This window comes from Cynoglossus semilaevis, chromosome 6 (genome assembly GCF_000523025.1).
Source record: "Cynoglossus semilaevis isolate Cse_v1.0 chromosome 6, Cse_v1.0, whole genome shotgun sequence".
Classification (NCBI taxonomy): domain Eukaryota; kingdom Metazoa; phylum Chordata; class Actinopteri; order Pleuronectiformes; family Cynoglossidae; genus Cynoglossus; species Cynoglossus semilaevis.
Window position 1 is genome coordinate 13,068,056 of NC_024312.1, and position 12,138 is coordinate 13,080,193.

General features: G+C 43.5%; 1 protein-coding gene across 1 annotated transcript in view; it reads right to left on the reverse strand.

Annotated features, from left to right (window-relative positions):
* The window catches only part of LOC112487117 (uncharacterized), a 54,714-nt gene that overhangs the window by 40,686 nt on the left and 1,890 nt on the right, over positions 1–12,138 (reverse strand). The gene's annotated exons all lie outside the window — the stretch shown is intronic.

Sequence of the window (12,138 nt, forward strand, 5' to 3'; positions counted from 1 at the left end):
ATCCCAGACCCCCCCCCACCCCCCTCCCCAAAAACAGCTTTAGCGTCCAGCTAATGACCCCCCTCCCCCTTTTGCAAACTCACAGACGACGCTTCCAAACCTGTACAGACACATCCATTATTAGAATGTATTCTGCCCAGAGTCCAGCAGGGAACTGAATCATTATTCACAAGTGGGAGTAAATAAATTGTAAATCGTTTCACGGTTTGAATCAGAATGTTAGGCTGAAGTGACTCACATCCGCTGTAATTAGATCAACTACGGTAAAAGTCTTTGGAGAGATGTTGAAATGTTGAAATCTGACAGACATTTAGAGCGAATGGGTAACACAAGCCAAACTAGAGAAAACAGACTCCCTCACGCATGACGCTACAAATGTGCACGTACGTTCCACTGCAAAGCGAAGCTACGGTCTCATCAAGGTCAAATGAGAGACACATGACATGACACGTGTGGATCCGTCGTTTTGTATGGAATTGTAATTTTTTAGGATGGTGACAGCGCCGCTCATGATGTGAACAAAGTCTCTGACAGACTTACACAATGAGCTGTTTAGTTCTAATCTAGTGTGTAAACACATCAGCTGTGGTTGTGATAAAAGCATGTGTAAAAACGACACAGACGCAGACCCAGACCCAGACCTCTCCCCTCAAGGACTGACAGCCCAGTGTCCTCCTGGTAAATCCTGCAGAACAATAAGACTTTGTTCTTCATCACATTCAGCATCTGTACATTTGCCATCGAATCCTGTCTCGAAGGGAGAGTACGCGTCGCAGGTGCAAGAATATGGCAGCAACACAAAGACCACGGAATCCTTCTTGGACTTCACGATGCCATAAGGTTTATTCCTGGTTCAAACCTTTGGGAGACAGACCTGTATACTGTAGTTAATCTGATGAACGTTGGTCTAAGAGCCAAGATGGTTAATCCCGACAGAGCGAACATAATCAGCTAGATGAGAAAGGGTCGCCCTCACGTTCCAGTCACCACTGAAGCTTTAGTGGGAAGGTCTGAGATTTGAAGAGTTGCCAAGAAGTAATACTTTGACGGTGGATAGCAACTAAGATTCAGGACAATTTCATCAAAACAAACTCTCTTAGAAGAGCCAGGAGTGAAAATGACATGGCAACGGAGTACATCATGGAGCATCGATTCCATGGTATCGATATACAGCGATCTTCTAGGATAACTTACTATATGCAGTCTATTGTGCTGCAGAGCCCTCCCCCACCCCCAGTAACGCAAAGTTGAACTGATCCACTCACGTCACATGACCACCGACAACAAGAGAGCAGCGACTCCCTGTGATCGAGACCACTACACATCTCTGTCCATTAACGGTAAAGTTGTAAAATGGCCAGGATTTGGCATGTGCTTTTCTAAAAAAAAAAAAAAAAAAAAACACTAAGAAATCAATATCGTTATTGAAAGGAATGGTCAAAAAAGTCACTGGTGTCATATAGAATCAAAAAATCTGGTACGGTCCGCCACTAATCTTCAGTTGTCTTAAAGATGCAAAAGTCAAAACACAGTAAAAATACATATATAAAAATAATGACCTTAAATGTAAACGGACTGTGCACAGTGTGTAACTGACCCCTAACCTTGAAACTTCACCTTGACTGACCTTGAGCCAGTCTCCTTTCCATCCACTGGCCGTTACAAAAGTCCGGGGTCTTTCACGGGTTACACTGCAGGGGGCTTTCACAGGGAGTGGTTACGATGAGGAAAATGAAGCTGGAAGAAAAACTGCTTTGAAGCCATTATTACGGAAGCCATTACTGCCGTATCTGCATAAAATCGTAGTGTGGAAAGATGAATTATCCTTTGAAATGGTAATGATGACTGTCAACAGGATAATTTGCCCAGAATTCACTGAGAGTCTTTAACTGAATGCGATTGTGTGACCATTGGAGGTTTCACTGTGAGGATTAGTGCTGGTGATTGCACTTTAGGATGATGGAGGAGGAAAAGGATTTTTTAAAATAGAATTATATCATTAGTGTCGGCACACAAGGAGAGAGAGATTGTCGAAAATAATACTTGGAGGAGCGGTGAATGAGCTCCCCGCAGAGTTAACTTTTGACCCCCTGCGTAGTCACCGTACGTCGTCACCACTCCATACTCCAGTGCTGTGGAGTTAATGTGATGAATGCCGCAGCAGGTCGACATCTTGATCATCCAAAACCCAATTCTTACGGCTCATATCAACAAACAAGTTAAATGTATGAAAAAAAAAAACAAAAAAAAAACAGCAGCAGTAGCGATCACATCTTGAAGTGACCCCCTGCTGGGGAACCAGAATATGACATGCTCTCAGCAAAACAACACTCCTGCTTCCAAAACACACAGAGCCATCCATTATGTAACCACCTCTGCTCTGCTATTATAAATTAAACCGAGGTCTCTGCATGGTTCAGACACGATCGTCCTTGTACTTTTGCTGTTTTCAGAACAGCGAAACTTTCTTTTATTCCGCTTCTTCAGGCCGCCTCACCCTGCCGGTCATTCACCACAGGCCCACATACACGGACAACGAACCATTCACACCCAGATTCACACCTCAGGTCCATTAAGTGGGATCATCTTGATCTTAGTGTGGGGCCAAATGACTAACCGCACTTCTGCTGCTCCGTCTGCAGATCGACTGCACTAGAGATTTTTTGGTTGGACACAAATAACGACATAGAGTAAGAGAAAGGCAGACGATACTGTAGATTATCATGTGCTGCAACATGAACATAAAAATTCAACGGAGCCACACTTTCTTTCTCTTCATGTCAAACATGTTCAGGTTCCCATACCTGTGTACAGTTTCAGTCCAGACATCCCATAATGCCTATGGGATCTCTGGAATTGAACTGTATACAGGTCCTCAGTTTACTACATTATCAACCTATCGTCATTTTGCGGTTATGTCGCCAACTTGCCTATATTTATTGAGAAAATATTTTAAAAGTCCTCATCCGGTTCCTATGGGAATACATAATCACGCGGCGCGATACGCGGAACGCGGTTTTGTTTACGTTTGCCGGTTGTACTCCATCATTGGATCGTGCTACATTCGCTTTCGATTTGTTTGTGTTGTTTATTAGGAATTTGTTTTGCCCTTCTTCATAACTAACCAAATGTAACGCACACACTTCCGGTGTTTGAATGTCCTGGATTGTGACGCTACCACTGTGTTAGCATGAATTCCATCTAACAGCAAAAATCAAGTTACATGACTTTTTTTTTTTTGAGCCAAAGAACATATTTTACCTTTGAAAAATCCTGTGTAGTTTCAATTTACCCACAATTTACTCGCACGGTGATAAACCTGAACCTGTTATGTTGGGCACACGCTAATAAACGCACAGGAATTGAAGAAAGACACACGTGACGCGCTAATAAACGCGCAGGAATTGAAGAAAGACACACGTGAAGATCATCTCTCTCTTTTCAGTTTTTATAGACGTCTGCTGCTGCTGTAGCTGGTGGAGTGTTTAATTAGGAGATCTGATGATTGGATAAACTGTTGCACAGTCGGAGGCAGCCCGTTGTGTTGTGTCTGGTCGGGCATGGTGACGTAGCGCTTTTTCAGTTTCCATGTATGTGTATGTTAAATATCTGTGTTTCGGTTTTCCATTATGATTTATGATTTGCTCAGTTTTGGGTTTTTTTTTTTTTTTAAATCACTGTTGACTCTTATCATGGAGAGCAGAATTCATATCGAAATATCTGACCTAGAATCAGCTTCCTCTGTTTCACAGACCGTGAAGTGCCGCTGGATGGAGGAGAGTTGAGCACAAGGAGAATGTTGTGAAGCAACGTTACCAGCTCTTTTCATCTCTCTTTTTCCTCTCTGATTCTTTTCTTCATCCCTCCCCCATTAAATCCCTCTTTTACAGACTAAACCAATCCACTGTCACTAACCCTTTATTCTTCACTATGTAGGCCTCCTCTCCCCACTGTTGTTCCCTTTACACACACACACACACACACACACACACAGACATAGCCGCACAGGGCCTGCTCTCCTCTGTGTGACCTTGACTGGCTAGCACTCCAGGGCTTGTTCTTTGCCTCCCTCTCTCTCTTTCTCTCTCTCTCTCTCTCTCTCTCTCTCTCTCTCTCTCTCCGTCTATCTAGCCGTCTCCATCTTTTCACGCTCGCCTCCACTCCATCAACCGCTTCTCCGTCCTTTTGATTTCTCTCATTCTTTACCAGGACGACGTAAACCGGCGAGGCACTTTTCTTCTCCTCATTTATAAATACACAGCTGATGGCAGAGAAAGTGAGGGTGAAAGACATCCTTCCTCCTTCTCCTCTCACTCCTCCTCCTCCTCCTCCTCTCCAAGCCGTTGAGAGTACAGCATAAAAATAACTACAGCTCCACGAAGGTGTAGCAACAAGTTTTCTGCCTGGATCTTATTTCTCATTATTTATTAAATACTTTTTAAAACCATATATTTAATATGTGGCCAGGCCTGAAACCCTTCACTTTAGCTTTTTTACTATAAATCAATAAAGAGTACACAATCACTGAATGCACGAAATGCTGCAAATATAACTACATTTGAACCTTTATGTGAAGACAATGTGTGTCAATACAGTCTTTGCCCTTTTTTGGTTGTCGGTGAGATTAAATAAATTACATTAAAATACATGAAAAATGCCGACATTGATTAGAGGCGATGTAAATAAACACATACACCCTCTCTCTCTGTAATCTCTCTCCTCTAGTTTTAGCCCAACTTTAATGACTTTTCCTTTCCGCCAATTGAGTTCAACGCTACTTTAACTACTCCTATTTGAAGGTTGTGGCGTGGAGCTGTAAAACCACCTCTCCGCATGATTCATCACACCAATGTTTCCTAACCAACTGGCCAATATTTCCTCCATCACTGTTCAGTCTCCACATGACGGCTCGGTACAACTTTATCATGTCCGATACCAATACTGCAACTTCGGAGTATCGATCTGATACCTTCTTTCTACACAAAGAAGGTATCGTACATAAATACACAACCGATGCTGATCATGAGTATCGGAACGAGCCATTACTATTTACCCGTATTGTAGCGTTGTTAGCATGAACACATACAGCCAAAAACTCCTCAGGTATTTTAATTGACCGACTTTATTCTTTTGTCATTTCACCTTTTTCTTTAGCACTAAAACACCACCTATAAAAGTGACTGTTTTGCGGGTGGAACTGTTGCCCATGCTTGGCGCCTGATTCCTTCATTAACAACGTGACAGACGTTCTGATCACAAGACCGAGGTGTGACTTACACAGACATATATTTCCTTTCTGATATTTCACACATATCCACCGTAAGTGCCGGGTCTTTGAAACACGGTTTTATTCTGGAAAAAAAAAAAGGTTTCAAATTCAATGTTGTTATCATGACATGAATCTCGGAGATGTCTGCATTCTCACGGTTTTCAATGTCAATTGTGGCGATTATCCGACGGTATTGTGCGTTTTTTTTTTTAAAAAGCAGTCTTTTATATCGTGGTGCCTTCACTGTTACAATGGGCAAAAAGTACTGCGTTCCAATCAGATTTCAAAGCTTCCTGTTCTAGCAGCCAGGATGTGGAGCTCTCTTAGTGGAACTGTTGAACAGCAGGTCTGACGCTGTGGTTCATTGCAGGTGCCTTCACAAAGGCGTCTAATTGCCTCCATCGCAGCGTTGTAGCCTGTTCCTGAGACTCCAGCCGTCGTCTAGATTTTCCCCAGCGGTTTTGTTGACAACATCCGTCTGGGTAATAAATTGGAGCTCTTTACCGTCTGACGATCCACTCATAGCTAAATAAACTTTGGCACCAGCAGCGACTGTCACGCGCTACAATTACGCTACTCTTGTCTCTATTTATACATCTTACGTATTTAAAGGTCTCGGCTGTTATTTTTCACAAAAAGAAAAGAGAATCACTCGGCGCAGATAAAAGCTTTGAAGAATATACGGCCGTAAAATAAGGGTCGTGGTCTTTGAAGCATCTGATCTGAATCTGAGTGAAGACGCAAAGCCGTTGTCTTTCTCACAGGACGCGGTCTACTCAAAATAATAAAGACGGCCGCATCCCACCACAATAATTCCCTTGGTCAAGGTGGTCAAACAGTCATGAAGTAACCACGTCGCTGCATATTAAAACAGAACCAACCATTTCTGTCCATTTCCTCATGCAGTCTAATTCAAACCAATAACTAGCCAGCATGGCAGAGCCGGGAGACCCAGCGGTATCACAATGCCAGCCTTATGAAGGCCTTTCATTCAGAGGTAAGCAGCGGGGAGTAGGCTCCACTATATGGGAATCTTATTACTATACTATAAGCCTTGTATAAGCCTTGAACTGACTGACTCGTGAGGAGGAACATCCAGGTGTGAATCCCTTCTCCTTCCACTTGTCCCCACATTAAAGAGCAGGTTGTCACTCATGTAATTTAGCTCCAAAAAATAATGTAATACAGCGCGGGTACCGTGGGGTGAATGTCAAGACTCCCACAGCTTCAGTACAGAGGCTCAGCGTTGAGAACGTGGAAATGAAAACTCCGCTCAAAAGGTTCTTGGCCTCTTTTTCAGAGCAAACTCCAACTGCGGTGGAATGTGTCCTTTCACCGAGAGCTGACAAAAACATGGGGGTGCCGTGCTGCTCTCAAGGCAACGCTAACATTCGCCAATTAGCACTTGACAACTGGTGCTGATTAAAATATAATGAGTTTATTGCTGAGTGGGAACAAACCAAATTATTACTCAATCATACAGTGACGTGACCTGACAATTCTTTCCGCTGTAGTCGGATGATGACCCAAGTTATTGGCCTCATCCTCTGGGGACAACAAAAAGCAGATTTCATGAGACGAAGCCCTTGAACGAAGCAGAGGGAGAGACAAATCCTCAACCCCCAGGGGCAGGTTAAAATCAAGAACTTTATGGAGCAACAGCTCTAAACCAATGGTTTGATTGTCTAGACAATTTTAAGCATTTTGCACGGAAAATCAAATGAACAATTCAAGGTATGGTTGGGTTGTCTAGACAATTTTAAGCATTTTGCATAGGTTTATACCTGTGTAATATTTGACTAGCTTAGCCTCAAATGCTAAATGGGAAGAAAAGGGGCAAAGCTGTTGGATTCCACGCTGGCAATGTGTCGTAAAACTTCGGTAAAAATCTTCGTGGACAACGCTGTGGTGTTCCCTGACAAAGGGACAAGACCAAGTATGACATCAACCATTCTTGTAAAATAGTGTAAAGATGTTGTAACGCTTCATGATGTTGATATTCAACTAACTCAAACGTCAAACCATTAGTTGATTAATATGCAAATGTTTGCTTCTGTGTTTAAAGTGACTTGTTTAAGTCATTTACAGGCGGACTGAAACATCTATGGCTCCTTGCTCTGGTTATTGCGCTGGTATTTTCTACTCATTAGACGAAAGCCCGGTTCTATGACATTTCTCTTCAGGTTACAGATTTATTTGAAGTAACGACAGAAACAATTAAGAGCCATTGGGGAGGAGACTTCTTAGAGCAGCTCCTTCGTGCCAGACATAAGTCATTTAATTGGCGAGAGATTCCGGACTCTGTTCCAAACCCAGAGCAGCCGTCAACCTGAAGCTACAGCGAAACTGACAGCGTTATTATATATCAGATTCAAGTGATGGATCGTGTGGGCTGACAGGGAGAATGATGCACCGCGGAGTAAATTCAGAGACTCTCGACGAACTACGTCTCAACATTTAGAGAACCGCATGAAGACGTGAAATAACCAAGGTAAAGATTAAAAAAAAACGAGTGAAATGCTCGACCAACCCTGACCCGAACCCTCAGGATGTCACTGACTGCACTAGGTAGAACTTCAACATTGATTTGATATGGACAACTGACCCCACATACCAGGAGAAACGGTGGACACGGAGCTGACCATCCAGACCCGACATGGCCATTTGTGACACTCGGTGATCAAGAACATGCCTCAAATAAAAGCTGGATCATGTTTAATTGACTGAACTCTTGCTGTTTGACAAATGAAAACCTCACTTTGTTTCAGTTCTTGGCACCAGTTGAAGGGAGAGGAACCAGTCCATGCCCTTTTTGGACGTCTACAGATAATTCACCATTTACTCATTGACGCAGAGCCAATTCAGTCAGCCTGAAAGATTTTTCTCTCTGTTTTTTTTTTTTTTATGTTCTGGAAACAGAGACTCACTTGATTGCATCGACAACAACACGAACGCAGAGTTTTATGTCACATCATTGGTATTGTATCACACGCTGACTGAACAAAGAACTAAATCACACTGATTATGAAGCTCAGTATTTACAGATGTATTTACAGACATTCTACCTTCTTTTTTTTATCATTTCTCTGTGTCTTACCTCCTGTGTCCAGTCTACACCCTTCCTTCCATCCACCTACACCGTGGTGATTGTGAGTCGTTACATCTATACCAGCGGTCCCTGACCTTTTTTGATCCAAGGACTGGTCAGCCAGTTACCCTTGACCTCTTATTTTAAAATACTGCCAGATTATCTTTAAATAAAGAAAGTAAAGGGATATGACTGGATTTTCTTTGAATGACATCAATTAGTAAAAATTCAGTTTTTCACTGTGTCCCACTGCGGCCTGACCTATGGACTCGTTCTGGCCCGTGGACCATGGGTTGGGGAGCCCTGATCTATATAGTCTTCTATTGACAACCGGCCCTTCAAGGGGAACTGTACTGATGATGTGGCCCCCTGGTGGAAATGAGTTCGACACCCCTGCATTAAAGCTGTACTGTCACTGGAGTTCTGCACTTGAGGCATTCTCTCGTTTACTCCATCCTCTACAGAAACCTCATGTGGTACTGTTGTTTTTCTATCACAACCTGAAGTAATAACTGGGCCAACACAGTAACTGCTGTGTTAAAAAAAAAAAACCCAAACACTACATCTGAGTCTACTTTCAACTGGGGCCAAACAATAGTTGACACTAAAGTCAAAATACCAAACCACAAACGCAGCACGATTTGCCATTACTGAGTATTAAACTGGAAAATACAAAAGGTAGTAACAAAAACTGGGTAAACAATAGCCTTAATCCCTCATCAAAGTGTCATGTGACCTAGTGATTAATGATGTTTCAATTCTTCTCCGTGTTATTAAATTGGCTGAGAGTGCACTTGACGGTCAGAGTTTCCCCTGAAATGTCTTTTACAGACATAAAATCAAAGTCTGCCGCCGTAATCTAAACAGCAGTGAACTGTCAAACGCGGTTTGACAGAGTGTGTGATGATAAATAATAGACTGCCGGCTACTGTTTAATTTCTCACAGAAAGCGGTTGACTTTCTTCCATCCCGTTCAGAATTGATTACAGCGAGCATCCTGGCTGATATCGGACGGTAATATGACAGCGGCAGACAGTGGCCGTAATCACCAGGCTCACATGAGACCGACCTTTTTGACCTCGCCGCTCCTTTAATCTTTTAAGGCCATAATCGATATGTCCCTGGTAGACCTTTTTCACTCCTCCTGCCACTCCACCTTGAGACGCGTTGTGCATTTAAAAGGCACAGCAGGAGAAGACGCCCGCTGGAAAAAAGAACATCTACTCACATAAATCCATTAAAAGTCGGTGTCGGTGTCACTGCTGAGGTGCCTCCTTAAAAAAAACTCAAATGGGCTTCTTAGTACCGGCAATATTTTTTCCCACGGTAATTTAATTGCGTCTAACGTCTAACAAAAGCTGGTGATTTTTACTTCAAAGTCTGTCGGTCAGGGTAAGGCAGACGGGAGGTGAGGGAAGAATGATGCATAAAATCAGGATTATCCGAGCTGGGTTTTTTGTGGTCCACTCCACCGCTGGGCATCTGTTGCTATAGATGTGTCTGTGATGTCACTTCAGTGGACAGCTGCAGGGTTTGTGTTCTGTCTAGGTCGACTGTGGAGGCTTGAGTTTCAGCAGAACTTTTGAGAGACACTGACCATCAAGACCATCAATTTCTTACTGAACATCTTGGTAAAAAAAAAAAAAAGGTGGCTAACGTGACTAGCTACTGCTACTGAGTGGATTATTTGCCTGAAAAGATTTTTAGCTACTGCTTGCTAGTGAGTGGATTATTTGCCTGAAAAGATTTATAGCCTCTACAGAGAAAATCTAAAGGCTTCACTGCTTCTCTCGCTCTTAGTAATTTGACCCAAAAAAGAAGGGATGTCCGATAGTATCGGCCAATAATATCATAATTATGTCATATCAGTGAGAATCGTTATTCTGTAGCCTGGGTTTTGCTCAGATGATGTGACTCAAAAATAGTTTGTGTGCAAAAGGCTGCATGACGCAGTACCGGCTGCGTATCGGGATTGGAAATTACAAGTTTGGACAGTATCGGCGAAAAGTTAATACCGAACATCGCTACCAAAAAGTTGACATCAATGAATCATTAACTCAGTCGTACTACTTTTCAGAGTTGCAGGGGGGCCGGAGCCAATCCCAGCAGGTGAGGGAGGGGTACATCCATCATGTAGAGACACTCATGCCTATGGTTAATTTAATTTATGTTTGTAAATTTTGGAGAGAACATGCACACTTCTATACAGGAACAAGAACAGGAATGGAACCAGCAAACCTGTGATCTTTCCATAACAGGAGAGCTAACCGTTCTGCCTCGCGGCCGCGTTCACAAATCGATTCATTTAATTTACACCTGCCTGCCTTGTCAAGTGTAGCTGACTCATACACCATCACTTAAACATTCATACAGTTCTTTTTTTTTTTCCACCACACATCTGTCACAGTCGTGCACATGCTGCCAAGACTTGACTTGCCAAGTCCTGACACATCAGCATAAGCCAGTGACCTTTAAAGCTAACGCCACAGACTAATTCAGCCGCGGCTGTTCAGTTGAGGACCGAACATATTTCCAGCAGGTGTGAAAGAAGAAGAAAGACGGAAGGAAGAACGCGAAAAAAAAGTGAAAAGCAAGCTGGCTCTGATGTGACACAGAGCCAATGTGTCTTGTGGCATCAGCGTGTCTTCTAACAGCTTAGCCTCGTCAAAAACACTCAAAACAGATGTTTCACTTCCTCAGTGCACATAATGAAGATCCAGCTCCCACAGAAACGGAGGCATTTACACCAGAACAATCAAAAACACCAGACAGCACAGTTTGTTGTGACAGCTGCTCCAGTACAACATCCGGAATCAGAGCCCGCGGAGGAGGCGATCCACCGGTTCACTGGATCTGTCTCTGACCAAACTCAACACCACGGTGCCTTAGCCAAGCCCTGAACGGACGACCAAATGAAACATCCTCTGTGTCACAGAATGGAACTTGCTGTATGATTACAATCACACAAACACGAGGATACTGCCGATGATGGTTGTGTAACGTAATGATATTTTAACAGGCCAAAGCAGGGTGTGCGAATTTGACCTTAAAGGTCAGTTTTTTAAACGTCTGAAAATGCTAAGTCTGTGTAACACTTTGTTCATCTTCTTCCACTTCCAATCAAAACAGACTTCGGATAATCCCAGAGACGGGGCAACCAATCACGATCACACTTGCATGTTTTCAAACTGTTGTGTAAACTGGAGTAGTTGGATCCCCCCCCCCCAAGCCCACAGAGCAATACCATTAGTTACCACCAGGGATCTTTTGGGTGACCTTCTCGCTGTAAGGCAAGAATGCTAATCACCACTCTGCCATATGGCCCCATGTTGGACTTTTTTCTGACCAAAGAAGCACAGCGCTGTGTTGCAAACAGTGGCATTGCTCCTTTACTGGCAGCCTCGTTAGTTAGTTGTCATTGCAGCAGTGAGTGTTTGCTCCTCCGTGCTGTTTACGGTGTTCTGATATGAAACCATAACAGTCTATTTTTAAAACGTCTCCCTCGCAGACCACTATATTCACGGGCTGCGCTCACTTGCACCGTTGTTTCAACAGCCACGGGCTCTCCTCCCTGATGCTGCGCACACATACACACGCACGCACGCACGCGTGCACGCGCACAATCGCACGACAACATTGGAGAGTGCGCGAGTGTGCGTGTGTGTGTGTGTGTGTGTGCGGTGACATCACATTATCTCACATCACATGGAAATGAACAAAAATGGCTCCTCCCACTCTGCCCACCCCTCCCACCCCAACATACACACACTCACTCACTCAC